Source organism: Miniopterus natalensis, chromosome 21 (genome assembly GCF_054644295.1).
Source record: "Miniopterus natalensis isolate mMinNat1 chromosome 21, mMinNat1.hap1, whole genome shotgun sequence".
NCBI classification, from domain to species: Eukaryota; Metazoa; Chordata; class Mammalia; order Chiroptera; family Miniopteridae; genus Miniopterus; species Miniopterus natalensis.
Window position 1 is genome coordinate 2,165,654 of NC_142101.1, and position 23,571 is coordinate 2,189,224.

The following is a 23,571-nucleotide window of genomic DNA, read 5'->3' on the forward strand; positions in this document are numbered from 1 at the left end:
AATGGGCAAAGGAGCTAAATAGCCACTTCTCCAAAGAGGACACACCGATGGCCAACAGACATACCAGAAATGCTGAAGGTTGCTAATCACCAGAGATGCAAATTAAAACCACAATGAGGTGTCACCTCACACCTGTCAGAATGGCTCCATCAACAGATCAACAAACGACATGTGCTGGCGAGGGTGTGGAGAGAGGGGAACCCTAGTACACTGCTGGTGGGAAAGCAGACTGGTACAGCCACTGTGGGAAACAGTACGGAGCTTCCGCAAAAAAATTAAAAATGGAGCTGCCATTTGACCAGTGATTCCACTTCTAGGAATATATCCTAAGGTTCCTGAAACACTAATCAGAAAGAATATATGCACCCCTATGTTCATAGCAGCACAGTTGACAATAGCTAAGATCTGGAAATAGCCCAAGTGCTCATCAGTAGATGAGTGGATAGAACAGCTGTGGGACATTCCCACCAGCTGTAAGAAGGAAGGATCGGCATGGAGGCACCTGGAGAGCATTATGCTAAGTGAAACAAGCCAGGCAGAGAAACAAGTCTCACGTGATCTCACTCATAGGTGGAATCTAACAAACCAAATCAACTGATGAGCAAAGCAGATCCAGAGACATAGAACCATGGAGCAGCTGGAGCAGTTCAGAGGAGAGGCAAGGGTGGGGAGTGGGTGGGGAGGGATTAATGAGAGGATTTAGATGCATGTATGCACGACATACGGACACAGGCAGTAGTGTGGAGAAGGCCTGGGGGTGGATGCCGGGTCGAGGGGATCGATGGGGGCAAAAAGGGGACATGTGTAACAGTTTCAACAATAAAGGTGAATATAAATAATAAATAAGAAAGAACACGAGGCTAGCCCTAGCTGGTTTGGCTCAGGGGTTAGGGCATCTGCGAGCAAACTGAACGGTCTTGGGTTTGATTCCGGCCAAGGGCACTTACCTCGGTTGCACGCTTGATGCCCACCCCCTGAGAGGTAACCAATCAACCTGTCTTCCATCACCTTGATGTTTCTCCCCCCCAACTCTCTCCACTCTCTTGGAAAAGCAATGGAAAAACTATCCTCAGGTGAGGATTAAGGAAACAACAACAACACAACACTGGGCTAATCTGCAAGCAAAAGGGAGACCCCAGTGGAATGCAGAGGAGAAGACACCACACAGATGTGGTTGGGACACTCGATGAAGTCAGAGAGACGAAACTGAGGCCAATTTGTTGGCAAGAGCACTGAGATGCCAAGTGCTCTGGGCAGAGGCCGGGAGAAACCTAACCAAGGTGACAGGTGACAAGACAGAATTGCCCCGTCACGTTTGTCACAGGTGTTACAAAGTGCAGGACGTCAAAAGCACCAACACTTCTCTGTTTGGGTCCAGACTTGAGGAGAGTGTTCTGATCCAGTGGTGTTACCCAGAGCCAGACAAGCCTGGAGCTTGCTGCTCATGCTGGGACTTACGATCCTGTGGGTCTGTGCATCCTGCAGCCGTGTCTGAAAAGCTGCCACCTCCCAGGGCCAAGAGCTAGAAGGGCTGCAGCAAAGAGGAAGACCAGGTGCTCACTGAAACTCTGTGGGTAAAAGACAGGAGCCAGGTAAGTGCTAACCTGGGAAAAAACTGGAGGAGCCAGAGAACACCCAGTCCCTCCAAAGGCCTCAGCTGGAGGAGGCGGCCAAGCTGGCAGAGAACAGAGAGGCGTGGGGGTGGGGGTGGGGGGATGTGCATAAAGAGGGGACCAGGGAGGTCAGCAGGAGGGCCCCACCCAGAGGAGCTGAGGCAGGAAACAAGCAGTGAGGGGCAGGATTACTAGGCAGTACTTAGCGGGGGAGTTGAGGAGCTTCTCCACTGGGGCCTGGAGTCTCAGACACACCAGGGGCCACCAGTCAGGCCCAGGAGGTTCTAGTGCTGCCCACTCTTCCTTCCCACAGTACTTGAGATGGTCACCAACATGACATTTCCCATCTGGGAGCTGCCAGAGCACTGGGCATTGACCAGGGGTGCCCACTGGTGGGGGAGCTGGAGGGCTGGGGGGCTGGAAGGGCAAGGCCAGGGTGGCTGGGGCAGGAGCACAAGGATGGCCTGGAAAGAAAGGTCTGGGTGAAAGTCGGGGTGGGGACAAGATGCCTTGGAGGGGGTGGGGGCAACCAGATGACAGTGGGCAGGCCCTGCAGGAGGGGCAACAGGCGTCTGCCCTGGCTTGGCCAGTGGGCCACCACGCTGGGTGCCAAGCAGAGAGTAAAAGGAAGGCTGACAGCTTTTAGGCCTGGGTGACTGGGTAAAACGGGGCAGGGCCCCTTTCTGGAAGTGTCCTGCCTGGGGAGGGGGCAGAACAGGTTCTGCTTCTGCTGCCCACGGGGACCACGGGAGGGGCTCCGGTGCCGAGGCCACCCGCGCGTTCCAGTGGGGAGAGCGAGAGCCCAGGTGTCCCAACAGGTGCACCTGGGGCCCGCGATGGGGGAGACCCGCCCCTAGGGCGCCGCAGGGGGTTGGGGGCAGAGCTGTACCCTGGCAAGCAGCAGCTACCTGCGGAATTTGAGAACCGACGGGATCCCAGGGAAAGAGGGGGCGACCCACCGACCGCGCCCCACGGACGGACGGACACATCTGAGGTCCAAGGAGGAGCCGCGGGAGGGGCCGAGGCTGGGACCCAGCGCCTCACCTGCGGGCGGGGCAGGGCCGGGAGGCGGCGGAGGCCTGGGGCCCGAGCGGCCCCGCCCGGGCTTAAATGGCGAGGACCCGGGCGCCGCCGGCCAGCCCCCGGTGGGCGGGACGCCCCGGACCAGCGGCCGGCGGGAGCCCGGGCCGCCCGCGCCCCGCGCCCCGCGCCCCGTCCGGCGCGCTCGAGGGGCCGGGGAAGCCACAGCTGCGGGGCGGGGCGGGGCGCGGGGCGCTGGGGGGCGCGGCTCGCTGGGGGGCGCGGGGCGCTGAGGGGAGGGGCTCGCTGAGGGGCGTGGCTGGCTGGGGTCGGGGCTCGCTGAGGGGCGTGGCTCGCTGGGGGCGTGGCTGGCTGAGAGGCGTGGCTCGCTGGGGGCGTGGCTGGCTGAGGGGCGTGGCTCGCTGGGGGCGTGGCTGGCTGAGAGGCGTGGCTCGCTGGGGGCGTGGCTGGCTGAGGGGCGTGGCTCGCTGGGGGCGTGGCTGGCTGAGGGGCGTGGCTCGCTGGGGGCGTGGCTCGCTGAGGGGCGGGGCTCGCTGAGGGGCGTGGCTGCGCGCCCGCCGCCCGGCGCAGCTCCAGCTCTGCTGCGGGAGGGGAAGGGCTGGGGCCTGAGAGCCCTTCACCTGGGTCCCAGTTCGCTGGGCTCTGAACCGGGACCAGGTGCGGCACAGCCCTCGAGGGAGGCCTGGCGAAGTCGAGCTCAGAGCGCCGCCGGGCAGACCCCGCTTCTGGTTGTGTGCGGGGCTTGAGGGCTCCACTCAGCGGGGTGCTTCTCGGAGACGCGACCTCCCAGGTACCTCCGACCTCCTCTAGGCACCATTGCCACCTCCTTTCGTGCCCAGCCTCGCTGTCCCTCTTCCAGAGTAAGGGTCTCTTGGCTCTGAAGAGAAACGTCGCCCCCTTTCAGCAGGAAGTAGCTGTAGGAAGAGATTCTGGGCCCCTTTCCTTTGCCGTAATTCAGAGCTGAGATCCCTAAGGCGCGATGTGGTGGGCAGTTAGAAAGCCATGAGCAGAACAAGGACGAGGGGCCAGGTACAGAAGGTCATCAGGGTGGAAAGCCCAGGTGCCTAGCAGGGGACAATTGAAGGGTAGGGTGGGACCTCGCCTCCAGGGTGGCCTTTCCTAGCGTGTCACTGGTCATGAGGTTTACTCCTGCCGGCTGCAGAGCCCTTGGAGTGGTGAGAAGCAGGGTCAGGGCACGTGTCGGCTACTTCCTGCTGAAAGGGGGTGACATTTTTCTGCAGACACCTCCTCACAGCCTTACATTTGCTCCCTAGGCCTCAGGAAAGGTTGAGAGCCAAAACTATGTCAGGAGACTCATCCGCGTTGGGATGTGGTGTTGACAATTGCCCTGCCCCAGATTAGAGTAGCTCCCCAAAGCAGGATGGGTTTGAGTCCCTATGGAAAAAATACAGATGGGCAACCCAGGATGTTAAAATTAAGAATTATACGCAGCATCTTAGCCAAACCCTGACTGCACGCAATGACTTGGCATATGCTAGGGATTTTTCTGTCACAGGTCTACTACATGCCTTTAGAGCAGGAGACAGAGTTCTAGTCAAAACATGGAAAACCAGGTTGCCAGACAATCGACTGGAGGAAAAATGGACCGCACCCTGACACGTGCTTCTCACCACTCCACCTGCTCTGCAGCTGGCAGGAGTAAATAAAGCCCTGGGTCCATCACACCACAGTGAAGAGGGCACCAGAAGTGGCAAATGTCTGACTTTCACCGGGTGATCTAGTTATTATCTTTCAGTATCTAATAGCTACAGTATGAATTGTTCTGATGAGTTCACTCTCCCTTATAGCAATGGACATACTAAGCCGCCAGCTGGTTGGCTTCTGATACGTGGGGTCACTTTTTATTCATATATCCCTGCCAACAGCACTGGGGTTCCTTGTTTCTTAGGATGACTGTCTTTATGCCCCAGAAACATCACTGGATCTGAACCAAAAGACACCTTCGCACAGCCGTGACAGCAGACTGCAACGACAACCTTCACCTGTAGAGCCCTGCTGAATATATTGCTTTAACCATTTTTGTTATGCTGGTAATGGCAGGCTGCCTTAATGTAGAAGTGGCCCAGCTGGCTCGTAGCATGGTAAAAGCCCTGAACGCCACTTTCGGGGCTATACATGGGATAAATCAAGAGCTGGGCCAGGTCCGGGGGGCAGTTCTAGAGATTTGGACAGCAATAGATCATTTGCTGTTGCAACATAACTACAGTAGTGAGGAATCCAAAGGAATATGCTGTTTTAATCTTTCTAACAATTTTCCTCTTTTAGACGGCATTCGCTGTATTCCATCCCCACAAACTGCCTTCAAGGGAAAAGCGGTACAGTAGGATGAGATTTTTCACCTAAAACTGATCTCATAGATATGAGATGATAGAAGAACCAGTGGGGAAATGTTAGGGGCAGAGATATTGATCATGCTCTGTTGGCTATGATAGTTAGCTATACTTACAAGAAATATTAACCATGTTCTGTTAACTGCGATGATTCTGTTCTAATTAGAAAAAGCACTTTCTAACCTGGCTGGGAATTTTACGTCCCAGGACATGGGAATTACCCTTGGAAAGTGATCCATTCTCATTTTCCAAGAACTGCCTATCATCATGGGAAGATTAACAACCTTGTTCCTGAAACAATGGAATCCAGAGGCATCCGCCCTTTGCAACCCCCAGCCCACCTTGCCTACCTCCCTATCTAATGTAATTCCTGTAATCCCTACTTTTCCATCTAATCTTTGTCCTTCTACCCAATATAAGCAGCAGGCTTATGGGCGGGCAGCTGAGCATATTTTATGTGGAGAAATCCTGCTGCTCTCCTCATTTGCCGGCAATATTGGAATAAATGCTTATATACGATTCAACCCTGTCTCTGCTTAATTGGCTCAAGTGGTGACAGGCAGCCCGGACCCATTGTTCCCTAGTTTCATTAGTATGAATATTATAATCAAGTTAAAAGATTTATCAAAATGTTTTGTTTGTTTCCACGACTGGAAATAATCTTTATTATCAAAGCCAACGTTTGCAATAAAAAGGGGGATGTTTTGATCCATTTGTCGTTGGTAAATATCACAGTTGTACTTATCAGAGAAAAAGTACAAATAAAATAAATTTGGAGAATCTTTAGGCAGGATGAATCTTGAATAAGCATGAGAAATTCATACTTGGGGAGATCTTAAAATATAACAAATTTGGCAGTGTATTTAATCATGAATCAAACATTACTGAACATCAGACAATATACTTCTAAGTGAAATTTTAAAAATATAATGTGTGTGATAAAGCTGTTTTACAAAATTCAATCCTCAGATCATCATCGTATTAATTTTGTAAGAAATCTTTAGCATTTTAGGTGTAATGATGTTGGAGACTTACGAAATATTTGGTAAGTCAAATGCAATGAACAACTAAAGGTTATAACTAAGGAGAGCAAGGTAAAGGGGAGCCCAGGCTATGCACCTGCATTGGCCCCTCCCCTCTGTAGGTCTTCACACTGACCAGGCCTACCTTAATATCCCACCATTGCAGGGTGCACTCAGCTCAGGCTTTCCCACTGGGGGTCTTTCTCTGCAGCACACATGCACAGTTTCTTACAGATCAGGAAGCAACTAACCTGGAGCAAAGGTCATGTGGGCTTTCCTGGTTTAAAGCTGATCCTCTCAGTCCACATTCCTACACATGTGAAGCCTGAGGGTCGCTACAGACACAGACTCGCAGCTCCTAGAGTGGTAAGTTTTGTGTACAGGTGAGAAACCCCAAACCCTGACTGCTTCCATGCTAGGTGGAAGCTCCACATTCATTTCTGGTGTGGACAAAATGGGGACACATGCTACCCTGACAGGCTCAGGGAGAGCCTGCAACTGTGGCCATGCAAACTCAGAGACCTAAAGTAACCACAAAGAATGGTCTGAAGTTAAAACTTGTTAACTAAAAGCAGTTTATGGCAGGTAGTCATGTCCTAGGCTAGAGTCTTTCCGGACAAAAGTCAATCTCTACCTGAACTGAGCTTTCTACAAGTCCTCTCGTGATTTTTATGGTGTTGACTATTAACGATCTTCTTCCCACCTGTGTGTAACATGTATCATTTTACTTTGTATCCAATCCCAGAGGTTTTCCCCCTTTGCTTTGTACCACCTCCCTAATCTATCACCAATGAATTTCATGTAACCTACTTACCTCTTCTCTTTTGATTATAAGAGATGTGAAATAAGGTGCAAAACTGCCATTCTCTGGAGTATTTTCTCAATAGGCTCAGATTTTGTTTCCTGAAAATTACTGGCAGTTTCATGCAAATAAACTCACAAAAATTCTTTCCAGGTTTCAATGTTTCTAATGTTGGCACCAAGGAAACTCTGAGGCAATCACACCCATGGTCCCTCTGCCTTTGGGACATTGGACACTGCCTGCCACATGGGTTTCTGGCTTAACACCCTTCCCTGGAAAGTCTTCCCACCCCAGGTTGATTAAAGTCTCATTAGGGACTTGGGAGATGGAGTCAAAAACCCTTTGCACCTCTCCCTCTGTCACACCACTATTGGCCCAGAGAGTCCTCATTGCTTAACATGGGGATCTGCTGAAACTACCCCCAGACTTCCACTCCCATTTAATAAGAGGGCCAAATCCCAGTGTTATTGGGTACTTGTGTATATTGCCTTTCTTTGCTGTCAGTAGAAGAGGGATTCTTGGGGTTCCAGAGGAGTAAGCATTTCAGGCCCACATGGAAGGAGGGGATGTAGTCAAAGCTTTATTTGCATGGAATTACATCCCTTGGGTTGCAAAGTATACCATTTCACTTAAACCAGTCCTGGAAAAGGTGCAGCTGGGGATCCAGCAGAGCTAAAAGCAAAGCCAGTGTCCAGAGTTTCTGTTCCATGGTGGGCCTGGGTCTCGTGTGGCATCAGACTGGCTGCAGTTTGTTAGTCCATTGTGTGTGAGGTCCACAGAACTGTGGGCCATGTGGGCAAGTGCAGAGTGTGAGAGCCCAGCAAACCCTGAATCAGGCACAAGAAACAAGAGCAGGCAAGTGAGCAAGAGAACAAGAGAACTCCTTTGTTCAGGAGTTTATGTATGCCCTTGCAGTCATGCCCTTGCAGTGGCCGTGCCTATCCTGGCCAATGGCCTGTTCCCAGTTGTGACAGAGAAACAAATATTTTCCCTACAGCATCCACACTTTACTGTGCATGCGTATAATATCTGGCCTTCCCTCTGTTCCTTTCCAGTTAATTAATGACTGGGTTAAGTACAATGATGTCATTTCCTCTGAGAAAAAAGGAACCAAATGGACAAAGGTCTCTATCTTCCTGTAACTGCTTCCTGCTGTCAAGGGGTGTAGTCCTGCTTATTCCAAGGCTCAGAGCTGCTCACTGTCACACAAAGGAAGGGGGAAGCAAAAAGGGAACGGAGTCTGTGTATGGAAGAGTGATGCTGCATAGTCCAGAGCAGTCTGGTGTCCCTGGGAGGTGACATGGGTGATGTCCAGGAGGATGACACATTGGACATGCTGATATTCTTGCATTCCAGAAATGACAAACTTGACAAGAAGGTTAAAAGACAAAATTCAAAACTGAGGAGATTTATAACAACTAAACCTCTAGTGAGAGGTAAAAACCCAAGTAATAAACAAACAAACAAGCTTTTTCTTACAATTAATTTCCCCAATTAGTCTGAAGGAGTTCTTCCCTGGAGTTGCACCTATCTGAAGCCCTTTTGTCCCATCATACTTAATTTAAATTAAGCTAAGAGAAATATTCCAAGATTTTCCCCATGAGAAACTGTGGGCCTTTTCCGTGTGACCTATTTGGGCAAAAAAGGGAAAGCAGTTTCAGATGAAGCTAATAGACTGTCCACATTTCATTGACTCGCCCATAAGTCCAGACCATCGACTCTAGTTTTTCAGGAGATGGTGATGCAGATGGCTTCTAAAGTGAGGCCTATATTGTGTGAGGTAGCAATCAGGTGAACAAAGACATAGGGATACATTCTATGAAAATTGAAGCAAACAAAATATAAAGATGAATGTATACAGCAAATTATAAACCAGTTGTGAAGATTTTAAATGCAAGATTTTGCTGGGATGAAAGCAAGCAGTGACAATCTGATAAATTGCAGTTAGAACATTTTTGGTGATGTCATCAGGTGCTGAGGTCTGTATGGCATATACAGACAACCTTAGTGGTAAAGCTTAAAACAATGAACTGCACTGGAGTTCAATACCTACAACTGGGCATTGTGGTTTCCATTGGAACACAATTATTCTCCCCAAGATTATCCTCATGTTCAAAGAGACTGTATTAAGTACAGTTTTAGTTTGGCTTGATTTTCTGCATAAACACAAGAGTAGCAATTGATCAAATTGATCTTACAAGCTTTCTCAAATTTACTTTGCTGCATTTTTTTTACTCATGTACGAGGAATCTTTAGATTGACTTTTAGTCAGCAGCCAGCCCTCAGGGTGGAGAAGCCAAGGCCACAGTTGCCATCAGGCTGTGCCTGGAACACCTGTAGGTTTGGGTCATGTTCTCAAGTCCTTGAGATCCCCAAAGGTGTCTTGAGGCGTACCTTTTGCCATCTTTCAGGAGAGCAACCTTCGTTCCTTACCTGAAAAGATTGCCATGAATTACATGATGAAGAAAGGCGTTTTCTGTAAGTGGCTTTTGTCAACTTCTACCAGCTTTGAGAGTGAACAACAATCCCTTAAGACCTTCTGGTGACATCCACAATTCAGGCATGTCTCTTTTAGACATGTCATTCCAGTCAAAGTCTTGGTTACGAAGACCACGTAGTTTGGAACTTGTCTTACTAGATTTCTGCGAAGAAATGTATTGCCTTGAACCATTAAGAACTGTCAAATTCTGGGCAGATCAGGTAAGGAGAAAAAGCTAAAAGAGAGTAATTAGCATTCCCTAGATTGGTAAATACATTTCATAACTTTTAGAAACATACGCTCTTTTTTTTCTTTTTTTTTTTTTCTTTTTACCGCAAATACACCAACACCTTAAGAGACACACTTTCATGGACACAGGTATACAGTAAAACTCACTGATTTAGCAAAGCACAGGCGAAATGAATTAAACTGGCTGTCTCAGATAGTTTAGGCTCAGATAAGATCTATTTTAACTCACTGATTTACTAATCACAGGTGAGCTTAATTTAACCGTTTGGCTTAGATACCTTAGGTTCAGATAATATCTAAATCTCAGAATCTGCATTCCAATAGATGACCCAGTTAAGCAGTTTGAAGACCAGGTATTAGCATTATAAAGGCAGAATAAAATTCCATGTCAGAGTGGGCACCCTTGAGGAATGGAAATTGTATTATTATTTATTTCAGGCAGAATAACCTAAAAGTTGAGGAAGGCATGAGTGCTGTCTATAATCCTGAGCTTCCAACCTAAGCAAACTGCAGGAATTGACATTTTCCCACAGTCCAAGTCCATTTCCATGCCCAAGATCAAGACTCTTCCCAAAACAGTAATACAATTGTCAAGGTGTGGGACCTTTAATGCCACATGGAAGATTCTGATGGCCTCTGACCTTACTGGAGGCTTTTCATCCCTGTGTCTATCATGGGTAGAAAATGGCTCCCTCTTTTAACTTGTGGCTAGTAACCTGTTGCTGTCTTATATTTTTCTAACAGCCTCAATCCCTTCAGAGGCTTGATAGCATGAGACAGCTTCCCTTAAGAACGGGATGAATATTCCCTGTTAATTTGACTGGATAGAATTAAATATCCTGTGTTTGGGCCCCAAATTCTATTTTCAGTCAGTTTTCGAGATCAGGTAACAAAAACCTTTTATTTCTCTGGGCACCTGCACATTTGAGGCTTTTCTCTATTAGCTATACTAGTGGAAGAAGCATTAATGACAAGTACTAATGTTTGTATAAGATACAATATAGCAGTGCTGGGCCGGCCTGACTCAGCTGTTGAGCATTGACCTATGATCCAGGATATCGAGGTTCAATTCCTGGTCAGAGCACATGCTCAGGTTTTGGGCTCAATCTCCTGAAAGTGGGGAGCAGGAGGCAACTGATCAATGACTCTCTCATCATTGACGTTTCTATCGCTCTCTCTCCCTCTCCCTTCCTCTTTCTGGAATCAGTAAAGACATTTTATTTTTATTTTTTTAAACCTGCTATGATTATTTGTCCAGGATTTTCTCCACATATTGGCGTTGTATGTGTTTTTCCTTTAGATATGTTCTGGGTCAAATAAACTAGGTTAAATCCCAGATTCTACCATTTACTGGATATCTGACAAATATTCTTATAAAAAAGGAAATAACATCGTTCTCATCTATTATTTTTTTTACTTTTATGCACTAATTAAGGAAAAACAGATAGAGTAATGTTTAAGTACATCTAATGTACAAAAAGGATTGTTCCACCCTTGTTGCTATTCTGTAAGAATCTTCCAGTTGCTGTGACTGTCCATTCTAAGTCATCCATAACGTCTTTACATGCACTTTACCACTCTGATATTTAAAAATGTGACCCTAGGGCCTGAGCTATCAGTGGTGAGCCTGTTAGAAATTCAAAAAGTAAGGACCCAGAGAAACAAGATGGCAGCGTAGGTAACAGCTGCACCCGCCGCCTCCCACAACCACATCACAATACAACTAAAATACAGAACAACTATCACTCAGAACCTCCTGAAATCTGGCTGAACAGAAGCCCTACAACCAGGGAACTGAAGAAGCACCGAGACCGGTAGGAGGGGTGGATACGCGGGCAGATTGGGACTGAATTGGAGAACGAGCCATGGGCCCACACTCGGTGCTGTGGTTGAAACCTGGCGTGGGGGTTTCTCGGAGGAGTAAGGGGTCCCAGCCCCACAGCAGGCCCCCAGCCCAGGGCTTCAGGGATTGGAAGAGACATCCCCACAACTCCGGGCTGTGAAACCAGCGAGGACTGTCTCTGAGGGTTGCGGAGGCTGTGGGAGTCCCAGGCTTTTCTTTGAAAGGGCCCATGCATGGACTCACTTAGATGCGCTCCTTCTGAGCCCAGTGCAGGGCAGCAGCCTGAAAGGAACCTGGGACAGTTGGGGAGGAACTAACCTGCCTGAAATCCAGCCGAGAGGCGGAGGGGCAGCTTTCTCCCAGTCAGACGAGCTGGCAGAGGCCATTGCTCCTATGGGGAGTCCTCCCTACAAGAGCCGGCAGGCAGGCATCATATTTGAATCACCAGCGACTGACTCCCACCTTTCATCCCACCCCGGTGATTCCTGGAGGCCCCGCCACTCCCTACTTGCAGGCTCATCCAAGGCCTCTCGAGGCTCATGCTTAGGACTTTCCTAAAATCTCTCAAACAAGCAGCAGCATGCCCCATACGGCTTGATAAGTGGCCCCAGGCCTGGCACTAGTGGCAGCCTGCATTGACTCATAGCTTGGCCTCTCCTGGACACCTCCAAGCCCAACACAAGTAGCAGCCATCTATGGTTGCTGTGTAGCTCATGCTGGATGGCCCTGGGCAAGGCACTGGCACAGGCTGACTGAGCACCTCCTGGGAGGCCTCAGAGACAGTGCACCTGGTGGTCAGACTCAACCACACTGGATTATAGCCCTACCACATCCCCGAGTGACACACTCAAGGGGTGCACTTGGTGAACACCAAAGCTCCACTGAAGTAAATGCTGCTCCATAGGGGTGTCTCCAGCACAACAGCTCTCTGGCCGTAGTTGCAGCTGGTCCTCACAGCTGATTGGTCTGGGGGTCAGATCCTCCCAGTGACGCCAACAGCAACCAAGGCTCAACTACAACAGGACAGTGCACACAGCCCACTCAGGGGAGCACCTAGAAGGCCCAGCTCAGGTGACTGGGGAGGCTGAGCCACTGGACTCTACAGGACACCTACTACACAAAGCCACTCTACAAATTCCAGGAGACATAATTGTGGGGAGCCGCTGTGGCCCCAGGCACAGAGGAGCTGCCTGGGTGAGCTGCCGATGTGCTCTCCTGCTCCCTGACCCAGTCCTTGAGGCACCAAAGCAATACTAATTTAGCTTGTGGCCATAAATTCTAGAAAGGCTAATTAGGAAGCTGGCCCCGGCCTGAAGGGTTAAGGGACAGTTAAGCCACATACCAAGCCAAGGACTCAATCCTCCCCAAAAGTTCCCATTAGAAGCCGAGATAAAGATAGTTTCCAAGGTCTGAGCTCCTGCAGGAGGCAGGGTGTTTACTCTGAAAAAGCATTCGTAGGACCTTGGAGGAATTACTTTGTATCTGGCAAGGGGAAGAAATGCGGGGCGGGGTGCTATTCAGCACAATCAACAGTGCCTGTATATATTGAGCTGAGAAAATAAACTCGGGGCTGCGGAAGTTACGAGTTGCAGCCCTCCCGATCCCATCTTTTTTGTGTCTATCTTTTCTCCATCCTCACCCCTTCCTCAGGACCGTTCGACTCTGCCGGCGGGCTCCGGCACATAATACATAGAAACAAACACCAGAAAGTAGCCAAAATGTGGAGTCAAAGAAACATGTCACAAAGGAAAGAACAGAAGAAATCTCTAGGAAAGGAACTAAATGAAATAGATCCAAGCAAGCTAACAGATACAGAGTTCAGAATAATGGTTATAAGGATGCTCAAGGATATTAGCAAGAGTATGACGAAAATAATTGAGAAAATCGATGACATAATAAAGGACCAATTTGAAATGAAGGCTACAGGAACTGAAATGAAGAATAAGTTAAAGGGAATCAACAGTAGAGTAGAGGACGCTGAGAATCAAATCAGCAATTTGGAACATGAGGAAACAAAAAACACCCAACCAGAAGAGCAAAAACAAAAAAGAATCCAGAAATATGAAGATAGCATAAGGAGCCTCTGGGACAACTTCAAGAGGCCCAACATTCGTATTATTGGAGTGCCAGAAGGAGAGGAAAGAGAGCAAGAAATTGGAAACCTATTTGAAGAAATAATGACTGAAAACTTCTCCTACCTGGGGAAAGAAATAGACCTACAACTCCAGGAAGCACAGAGGGTCCCAAACAAGAGGAACCCAAAGAGGCCCACAGCAAGACACATCATAATTAAAATGCCCAGGGTTAAAGACAGAGAGAGAATCTTAAAAGCAGCAAGAGAAAAGCAGTTAATTACATACAAGGGAGCACCCGTAGGACTGCCAGCTGATTTCTCAACAGAAACTTTGCAGGCCAGAAGGGAGTGGCAAGAAATATTCAAAGTGATGAAAAACACGGAACTACAACCAAGATGACTCTACCCAGCAAAGCTATCATTTAGAACTAAAGGTCAGATAAAGAGCTTGTCAGACAAGGAAAAGCTAAAGGAGTTCATCACCACCAAACCAGCACTACAGGGAATGTTGAAGGGTCTCCTTTAACAAGAAGCTAATGAACCAAAGAACCTGATGAACTAAATAGATCCAGAGACATTGACGCACGTAACAGACGATCATATTTCAGAGGGAAGAGGGAAGGGCGGTGGAGGGTGGGAAGAAATTAACCAAAGAAGTTATATGCATATATGCATAACCCATGGACACAGACAATGACCGGGTGAAGGCCTGGAGGGGAGTGCAGAAGGGAGGGGATCAATGGGGGAAAAATGGGGACATTTGAAATACATTCAATAAAAAAAAATAAAACAAAAAATAAAATTCAACAACTACCGAAAAGAAGTCGAAGAAGACAAACTGATGCTGGGCCCCACACTCAGACATTGTAACTCCCGAGGTCTGAGATGAGACTTATTAATTTGCCTTTTCAGCAACCACTGAGGTTTATGCCAAGACCCCATTTCCAGCAGCAGTAAGATAGAGGAAGCAAGGACAGCACCTGAGTGCTTCACACCCAACTTTCCTGTGTCAACACAAATACTGGGTGTTCCCAGTAAAGATCAACTAACAACTTCTCAACAGATGACAGTGTCTGCTCTGCACGTGCAAGTTGTGAGTGGTCAGAGAAGGGAGTGGTGTCTGAGTAAGGCTGTTTGGGAAACATCATCTCATTCGTAAAGCCATGTTACCTGAGCAGGACTCCTGCAGAGTGACAGCGAGTGACTTCTTTAACGTCAGACGCACTGATACAATCAGGGAAAGCCAGCTTCCCTGTCGTTCTTACTTCCTACAGGTTCTTGGGCATCTGTGCACATTCATGCACCACTGTATATGCAGTCTCCTCAATCCTGGATTACAGTCCTGGGTCCCACCCTGCAGAATGGGGTAGACAGCATGCCCTGCGGTCTTGGGGTTCCCTGCCTATGGCGGGAGGCTCCTTTCACTGATGGGAGAGAGGCCCCCCCACCAGGGGCCAGGTTCCCAGAGGATCCCAAGGGTTCCCCCATTCCTTCTCAGGGAAGACGGGAGAGGCGGGGCCCCTCTTCCAGGTAGGACGCAGGGGTGACTCACCCAATGGCACCAAGGGGGGGGGGCGAGATGAGGGGCAGCTGCATTCCACCCAGCATGCTCGGTCCCCACACCATGCCCCGGGGGCGTGGAAGTATCTCCAGGGAGAGACAGGGGCAACCTGGATCCCGCTGTTGGCCAGATGGCAGGATGGAGGGTCTGTTGCCTGTGTGCTTCTGGTGCAGGGGGCAGCCAAGAAAGGAGAGAAAGGAAGAAAGAAAAATGAGAGAGAGGGCCAAAGAAAAGCCTAGGGCACCCAGTATTCCCAGGCGGTCTCCCATCTAAGTACTAACCAGGCGTGAGCCTGCTTAGCTTCCAAGATCAGATGAGATCGGGCGCGTTCAGGGTGGTATGGCCGCAGACGCTGAAGGCGGCCTCCGGGAGCCCCAAGAGCCCGCGCCTCCCCTGCCTCCCGTGCCCCTGTCCGTCCCGCCCCCCCCCCCCATGCGGGGCTGAGCCTGGGCTGCTGCACGCCTCCACCAGAACGGAAACCTCCGTCTGCGGTCCTATACCTGAATCCTGGGTGTGCTGGGACCGTTACAGGCCTGCCTATTGAGTTGTGGATCCAGTTCTTGGGCTTTGTGTTTCCTTGTGGAGAGCTCATGTCATGTTGAATCTCAGTTGTTAAAATTACTACATATGATATGACAAGAGTCATGAAAATGTTTTTCAACCGCTTATAAATAAATGATTAGTGATTATTTAGCCATTATCTTTGTAATTTATCCCCATGTGTATCATATTTTTAATGCTATTGTAAAATATATTTTAACTTCCATATCTAATTTTTCTTTATTGGTATAAAGGGTGTCCCCCCAAAATGTATGCAAACTGTTGGGGTTTAGCCAGCACGACGCAGGCTGTGAAAGAATTCACAACTGAGAGACGAGACAGATGCACAGAGGGATTTCATTATACTCTCCCTGAAGGGAAATGGCCGGTGTCCTGCTAATGAATATAAGGGCAAGAAACAAAGGGGCTTCCCTTTTAAGCAGAGGCTGTTGCTAAGCAATAAGGAAGAAAAGGGTGTGTCTTGAAGTTCAGCAGATATCAGGGTTGCTTTGAAATGTTTCACTTTGCTTTCTTTCCTGGAGACAGTCTTGCAGTGTCCTAGGGAGGGGACTTACCAGTCTGTTTCCCAGGCCTGTAAAACATGCTCAGATCAAAAGTGATGAAGAGGTCAAAGGAGGCCTGTTTGAAGGGGGGGGGGGGGGGGGGGCGGACTTCCTACCAACTGGAGACTCCTTGGTGCAAATTTTCCCTGAGCTGTCAAAACAATAGGGAGGAGGGGATGCAGGGATGTAGCCTTCAGAGTAGCTTATCTCCTCTCAGTTTGACCAGAGGGGCTGTTTGAGTCAGAGGAGCCAACAGTCTTGGGGCTTAATTACCGGATGCTTCTCATAACTTGTGGAAGGCCACAGCAAAGCAAAAGAGAGGCCTTTTCCCCTGCCCTTAGATTTCCCCCTCTACGCACTGGCTTTGTTATGCCTAACAAGGGACTGGCAGCTGGGAACGTAGGTGAAGGTCTGTCTTCTATAGTTGCTTCAGGCCCACTTAAGGTCATCGCAATGCCCCTGCCTGAGAGTCCAAGTGAGAGTTACCTAGGGAGAGGGCTTTGTGATACACAGTCCTGAAGCTGTGGAGACTTATGAGAAATACGTTTAATTTGAGATAAACAAGTAATTAGGTACTTAATAAAGTCATAGGAATGTATTCTATGAAGACAGAAAGAAGACTATAAAGGTTAATACAGCAAATCATAAACCAGTTGAGATTTTTTAAAGTAAGGCTTTTACTGGAAAAGAAAGCAAACAGTGACAATTTGATGGACTGTCTGTAGTTAGAATGTTTCTGGTGATGTCAGGTGTTGAGATTTGTATAGCACATAGTTTTGTTGTTGTTGTTGCTTTATATTTTTTATTGTTCAAAATATTACGATATTGTCCCCTTTTTCCCCCCATTGGCCCTTTCCACCCCTCACCCACTACCCGCCCCAGTCCTTCTCCACACTATAGTCTGTGACCATGGGTTACGCATATAAATTTAGCATATAGTTTTAAAATAACATTTTGAAGACAGTTAACTGTACTGGAGTTCAATACCCAAATTAGGTATTGTGGTTTTTATTCAACTAGAATTTTTTTTCCTAAAGTAAGGACAGGAAAACTGCCTTTCTCTCACTTTAACAGACAACAGCTCGGTTTTGAAAATGAAATGTATTGTAATAAACACTGCCTTTATCATTATTCTAAGTATGTGCATATATTTTGGGGGAAAGCTCTACATGAAGAAAATAAGAGTCTTACCCATTCTTTTTTGAAAACTAAAAAAACTGAGTGGCAGCTTTAAATCATGTGAGGGTTGTTACATGTGAGGTTGGATAAATGAACAGAGAAAGTTTCTCCTTCCCTGGAGACATCATCAAGTGCAGATTTAATCAGCAAGGGGACTCAGACTAGACGTGCAGGAGGGGGGAACCTGTATTGGTCTGTTGCAATACACAGGACGTGCTGGCACGTAGCCGGGATTTAAAGGGTCACTGAAGGTGTCCTGGAGGAAGCAGTTTATGATTAAATACATGAAGAAGAAGGAGCAGAAGGCATGGAAATTAGAGCGAAGGAAGACAGATGGGGGACTTGCGCTCCTGGAGGGAAGTCAACAGATTGTCACATGGAAAGTAGCGGTTTCACAGCACCTGCGGAGAGCTGGAAACACATGCCCGGGCTGGATTTTTGTAGGACTTTATCACGTTAATGCGTGTGGACTTTATAGACTTCTGTGTTTCATCAGGGTCTGCCTGCTTCCGACGTGTAACTAACGTGAGAATTTGGGAGTCGTGTAAATCCTAAGGGGAGAAAATATGTCCTCTAGAGCCGAACTCTGCAGAGGAAAACGAAGAGAGTGGGGCGGGGACTCGAGGGAGAAACCAAGTCTCGCCGTGGCCGCAGAAAGTTCACTGTCCTCAGGGAACAGCCTCGTGTTGCTCCAGTCAGACGGGGAACGCGCTTCCCAGAAAGAGGCAACTCAGCCCCGAGCGCAGGCTGCCTTCGTGTCTTACGCTCACCCGCTCAAAGGGCCTGAGCACGTGCCACGGGGCTTTGGGGCGCCGGGGACCCCGCGACTCAGCGCCACCCAGCGTCAGGCGAAGCGGGCGGCCTGTGTGCGTGGCGCAAGATCGCAAACGCATTTAGTTCAAAAGTGACGCTTGATGCACCGCTGCCGGGGGTGAGTCCCAGTTGTTCTCGGTAAAGGCTCAGGGAGGCCGCCCGACCCGCCTCACAGCCCCGCGTCACTCGGGGCAAGGGCCGCAGCTTCGCTGAAGGCTCCAGGCACCAGCCCGGCGCGGGGGCGTCGCCCCGAACCCACGGGACCGGACACATTCGCTTGTGCAACTAGTTCCGCCGCCTTCCGCGGTCGCTCCACCCTCTCGCTCGCGCGCTGTGCACACGCGCAGTCTCCCTCCGCGACCGCGTGGACTTCAGGGGTCGGGTCTCCCTCGCTGTGGACAGCGTCCGCGGCTGGGCCCCGCGGCTGGGCCGCGCCCCTGCCCCTGCGGGTCCGCCCCGGCGGCCGGACAGCGGCCAGAGCTTCCAGTTCAGCACCGCAGCGGGAAAGGCGCCTCCGCAGCCCGCTCGCTCGCTGTGCACGGCGGGAAGGTCACGTGGCTCGCAGGAAGGGCAGCCCCAGGGGCCAATCCTGTGCGAGACACCCGGAGGGGGCGGGGCCCTTTCCTTTCCTCAGCGTTTCCGCTTCTGCCATCTTCTTCCGGTCCTTCCGCTTGAAGCCTCCCGCTGGGAATTTCCTGTCAGCTGTTTGCGCCACAAAGATTTTAGCGAGTAGGGGTATTTTTCTCACCAAAAGATGTTCTCTCTATGCTACATGTCTTTGTTTCAGTTCTGCCTTTTAAACTTCGTATTAACCTCAGGCTTTTTTGTGGTGTTTTTCAGAAAATTGTGTTCTGGGCGTTTCCATAACCCCCTTCCCGTTTTTATAGTCATATAAACGTTGCCTAGAACCTTAAACTCACACCCCTCCTTTTAAAATATTAATCCCTTTCAGTTTATTTATTCCCTTCACGTGGAAGGTGTACTGTTTCTAATCATACAGAACTTGAGCGTCTTCTGTGGGATACTACTTTCATTGCTTTTATACTGTCTTTAAGATTCCCTAGTGATTCTTTTTAAAAAAATTTCCAACCAAACATCTTTAATGTGCGGGACCTTCAGGGGCTTCGAAGTCCACCTCACCCCGTCCCCATGGTCACATCGCACGTTTTCATTACGAACTGTGCGGGTGTGACAGGTGCCGCCGCTGCCGCTGCCGCGCCTGGGCCTCGCCTCGCCGCCCTCAGAGCTGCGCCCTCAGCCCCAGCCCCGCCCGGGGTTTTCCCACTGGTACTACCTCGAGTTGACTTATGTTCTGGCTTTTCTTTTTCTTTCTCTTTTTTAAGAAAAATATTCCTCAAGCTGTAATTCAAAGGTTGGAATTTCTTTTCCCCTGTAAGGAGCCAGATATGAAATATTTTAAGCTTGGAGGGCCTTCTGGTCCCTGTGGCAGTTGTTCATCTCTGCGGCTCCACGGTGGAACCAGCCATGGAGCACATATAAATGAAAGGGCATGGCTGTATCCCAGCCGCGCTTTATGTACAAATGTGTGATTTTACCATGGAAGGTGGTTTCTGACCCTGCAGCTTAACCAGCTCCTTGCTCATGGTCAACAATGCTAGTTTATACAACGCCCGAAGTCATACATTTTTATTTTTGTTAATTATTTTGATTTCACCTCCATTTTGTGCTTGATGATGAAATATTTAAGAAATATTACAGAAGATAAAGGAAAGGGAGAGAATCCAAACATAAAGACACTATGGTCCGTATACTGATTAGTTGATTCTATCAGTATCTTCGTGTACTTTTCCCCTTGAGTGAGCCTGTCCAACAAAATTGTGCCCAATGTCATGGTGAAAGACCTTACAACCTTGTCTCTTTCATGTCCTTACTGTTTCTGCAAAATAATTGCCAGAGCCCTAACTCGGTATCTACTTGCATATCTGGCCATTTCTCATCCAAAGTGAATGGTGAGCTGAACTGCCCCAAATTCTGCCCATTGTGATGGTTACATTACCCATCGTTCTTCACGAATATCCAGAGATGGTCTGCTGTGCTGCAGCTGTTTACTTTGTTTTTGGTAAACAATATCATGCAAAATTATGTGTAAGCCAGTCCATGATTTTCCTTCCGCTGTTAACAGGTCACTGGAAGCTCTCCATGAGCCCACAGGTCTAGGCAAAAAGATGGCTCCATTGTATGGCAGAGGGATTGAGGGCAAGTGGGCCAACTCATATTACTACCTTGGTCTTCCCACATTCGGTCATGTATGTACCACTTTAAATTGGTGGTGTAGTCTTCCTGTGCATGGCCTCTTTATGACTCTGTGGATGACATCACACACAGGTCATAATGGACAGCTCAGTTGCATGGTAACTTGGTGGTCCAAGTTGGTTGAGCATTTCTTCTTTGAAACAGAGGTAACTCTTTGGGACAGATCACAAGGTGATGACAGCCACTTGTCCTGAATGTTTGCACCTGCTAACTAGGACTGCTTTGGGCTAAAGCGGGGGCTGGAAGCCACCTGTCATCCCCTGATGGACCTCAGCAAAAGACTGGAACCTCTGCTTCCCTTCAGGTCCCTGAGGAGCCAGGATCCATCTGGGTCTTGGCCTCTGGGGTTACTTCTTGCCCAGTGAACCGTGATGATCATGTTTGCCAGCTTTCTACCAGGAACCTTTCAATGGTTCTCACATCTACCTGGGAAACATTGAGACTAAAATGCACTCATGTCCCGAAGCTCTGCCAGTTGAATCTAGAGTCTTGGATATAAGTCAAGGAAACCATCCATGTCTGCTTTTGTGCACTACTCGGAAATTTTTCACAATGTCTATGTCATCACCACAGACATTGAAACTAAAAAGCAGGAAACCCATTGAATTGGCCCAGGACTCCTTATTCCTCCCTATTTAGAAACTGTCTTGATTGCCTGGACTCTGGAATCAGACATTGGATTTTTGACTCAATGACTGATGCTCTTCTTTTTAGAGACACTCCTCCTCACTAACTGTCTGTTGGCTAACACCCTCTGCTGGGGCTGGTGCATTCAGAAAGCATACAGATGTGCACCAAGGTCTGCTTTTCCAAGCACCGAATCCAGAAGCAAATCAGGCAAAGACTCAAAGCACCCAGAAGCTGATTGTTATTCAGCCTCCTAAGGAGCCTAAGGCTGTAGCAACTTCAGAGGGTGGGGTGAGAGGATTTGCTTCCCCCCCAGGCAAAATCTGCTTGGATGGTAAGTGTCTGCCCGAGAAACATGACCTCTGCACAGGAATCCAGATAGCTGCCCTCTCAGCGCTGTCCCCTAAGCCAACAACCATAGACTCTCATGCAGCTCTAGTCCACTCCACCCTTTCTCCATCGGCGCCCAAAGTGAGTGGCAGCACGTGAAACTTTGTGTGTTTGCCCTGCATTTCCAGCCATCTCTCCCTGGCAGACAGAAACCCTGATGTTTGTCACAGCCAGATGTTATGTGGGCACCTTTCTCAGTTATGGTGCTTTTGGCTGGGATGCCCAGCCTGGGGTTTAGGCCCCAGAGTCCTCAGTGGGAACTCCCACAGCTGAGATCTCCCTCCAGACCTTCAGCTGCTGCCTGTGGGAGCCCAGCCAGCCATCTCTCCTCTGCACTTACCAGTCTCTATGTGGTCTCCACTTTTCCTCCTTGGTTATGAGGGTGCTCTCCAGCTCGTCTTCAGTTGCAGTTGACTATTCACGATGGTTTTCTCTTTTTTTTCTTTTTTAAAATATATCTCTGTTGATTTCAGAGCGAGGAAAGGAGAGGGAGAGAGAGAGAGATAGAAAAATCAATGTCGAGAGAGTCATTTATCGGTGCCTCCTGCATTCCCCTGACTGGGGATCAAGCATGCAACCCGGGCATGTGCCCTGACCAGGAATCGAACCCCGATCACCTGGATCCTAGGTCGATGCTCAACCACTGAGCCACGCCCGGCCGGGCCATGATGGTTTTTCTATATTTTAGTTATAATTTCAGTTTAGTCCTGGGAGAGTGTCATTGTAGCTTCCACTGAGTCCATTGCCATCTTTAGTCCCTGTTTTCTAATTCTGAATGTTATGTCAGATGTGGATAACAAAGCCTGTAAAATACATAGTCTCAGGAAGACAGTTGCATTAATTTTTAACTAATCATTAATTTTGCAATCTATTTATGGGCATTTAGTAGGGAGGTATATTCTCTGCAACCTGAACCCTAAAGTAAGTAAACTAAATAATGAAATATTCAATAACTTTGTTCCTACCCCCAGTAACTTCTATGACAATACCTGTTAATATCTACTAGGAAGTATGTTTTCTCTCATCCTTACTTGTGGAAAGATTTCACTTATAGAGAAATGTCAGGTCAGTTTTCATGCAGTGAGCAGAGCTAAGGGTAAGTGAGCTCATCCCTGCGAGCCTGGGGAGAGAGAGGGACAGGGGAAGGGTTCGTTCTCTTTTCTAGACCAAAGCCAATTTACCTTCCAAAGTTTCAGTCAATGTGAGTCTCTTTAATTATTTAAAATAATACAAACTTAAAATATTAGGGGGGAAAAATGGAAAGTTTTGAGAAACTGATATTAGTTCTGAGGAAACCAGAAGTTGTCCTTTATTAGAAATAACACTTTAGAATTTTCTTTAGCATGTAAATTATTATCTGGTTGATCCACACTCCAACTAGCACCATCTTCACAGTTTCCACAGCAACGGGAATAGGCGCTCTTAGCTTGAATACTGCAAGTTAAAAATCACTCATGTACACATGATGCTATTGAAAATTTGAACACTATGGTACCATTTGCTTTTATTGTTCACATGAGGAGGTGGACATCCTAATCTCATGTCTCTACTTGCGTCTGTGACACGGAACGCAGGGCAGGGATCTCTTGAGGTGATCATTGTGTGAAGGGGCATCTACTCAGGCATGGATTAGAGATGGAGAGTAGGCTCTGTACTGACAGCAAGCTTGGTCAATAAGAATTGCTTATGGTCACATCTAAATGCTTGCTCAGCTCTATGTAATCCTGGATTAAAGAGACTACATATGTAGTGGTGCATTCAAGTGAAAAATGCCCAAGAACCTGTTGAAAAGAAGATTGTTTGGAGGGACTGACTTTTCCTGGTTTTATCAGTGCATTTGAAGTTAAACTAGTCAGTCACTGTCATTTTACAAGGAGTCTTCCTCAATTAGCACGGCTTCCATTAATGAGATGATGTTTCCCAAACAGCCTTACTCAGACACCACTGCCTTCTCCCTCCTCCCTCAGCTTGCACATGCAGAGCAGACAGTGTCATCTCTCACGAACCTATTAGGTGATTTTCACTGGGAACAAGCAGTATGTGTGTTGTGACAGGAGAGCTGGGTGTGAAGCACTCAGGTGCTGTTCTCACTTTTTCTAATGTAGTGCTGCTGGAAATGGGGTCTTGGGGCATAAACCTCAGTAGTTGTT

At 48.4% G+C, this 23,571-nt stretch overlaps 1 pseudogene; it reads right to left on the reverse strand.

Annotated features, from left to right (window-relative positions):
• Window positions 1-15,267: 15,267 nt before the first annotated feature.
• On the reverse strand, window positions 15,268-15,386 carry LOC148090736 (5S ribosomal RNA; annotated as a pseudogene).
• Window positions 15,387-23,571: the final 8,185 nt, after the last annotated feature.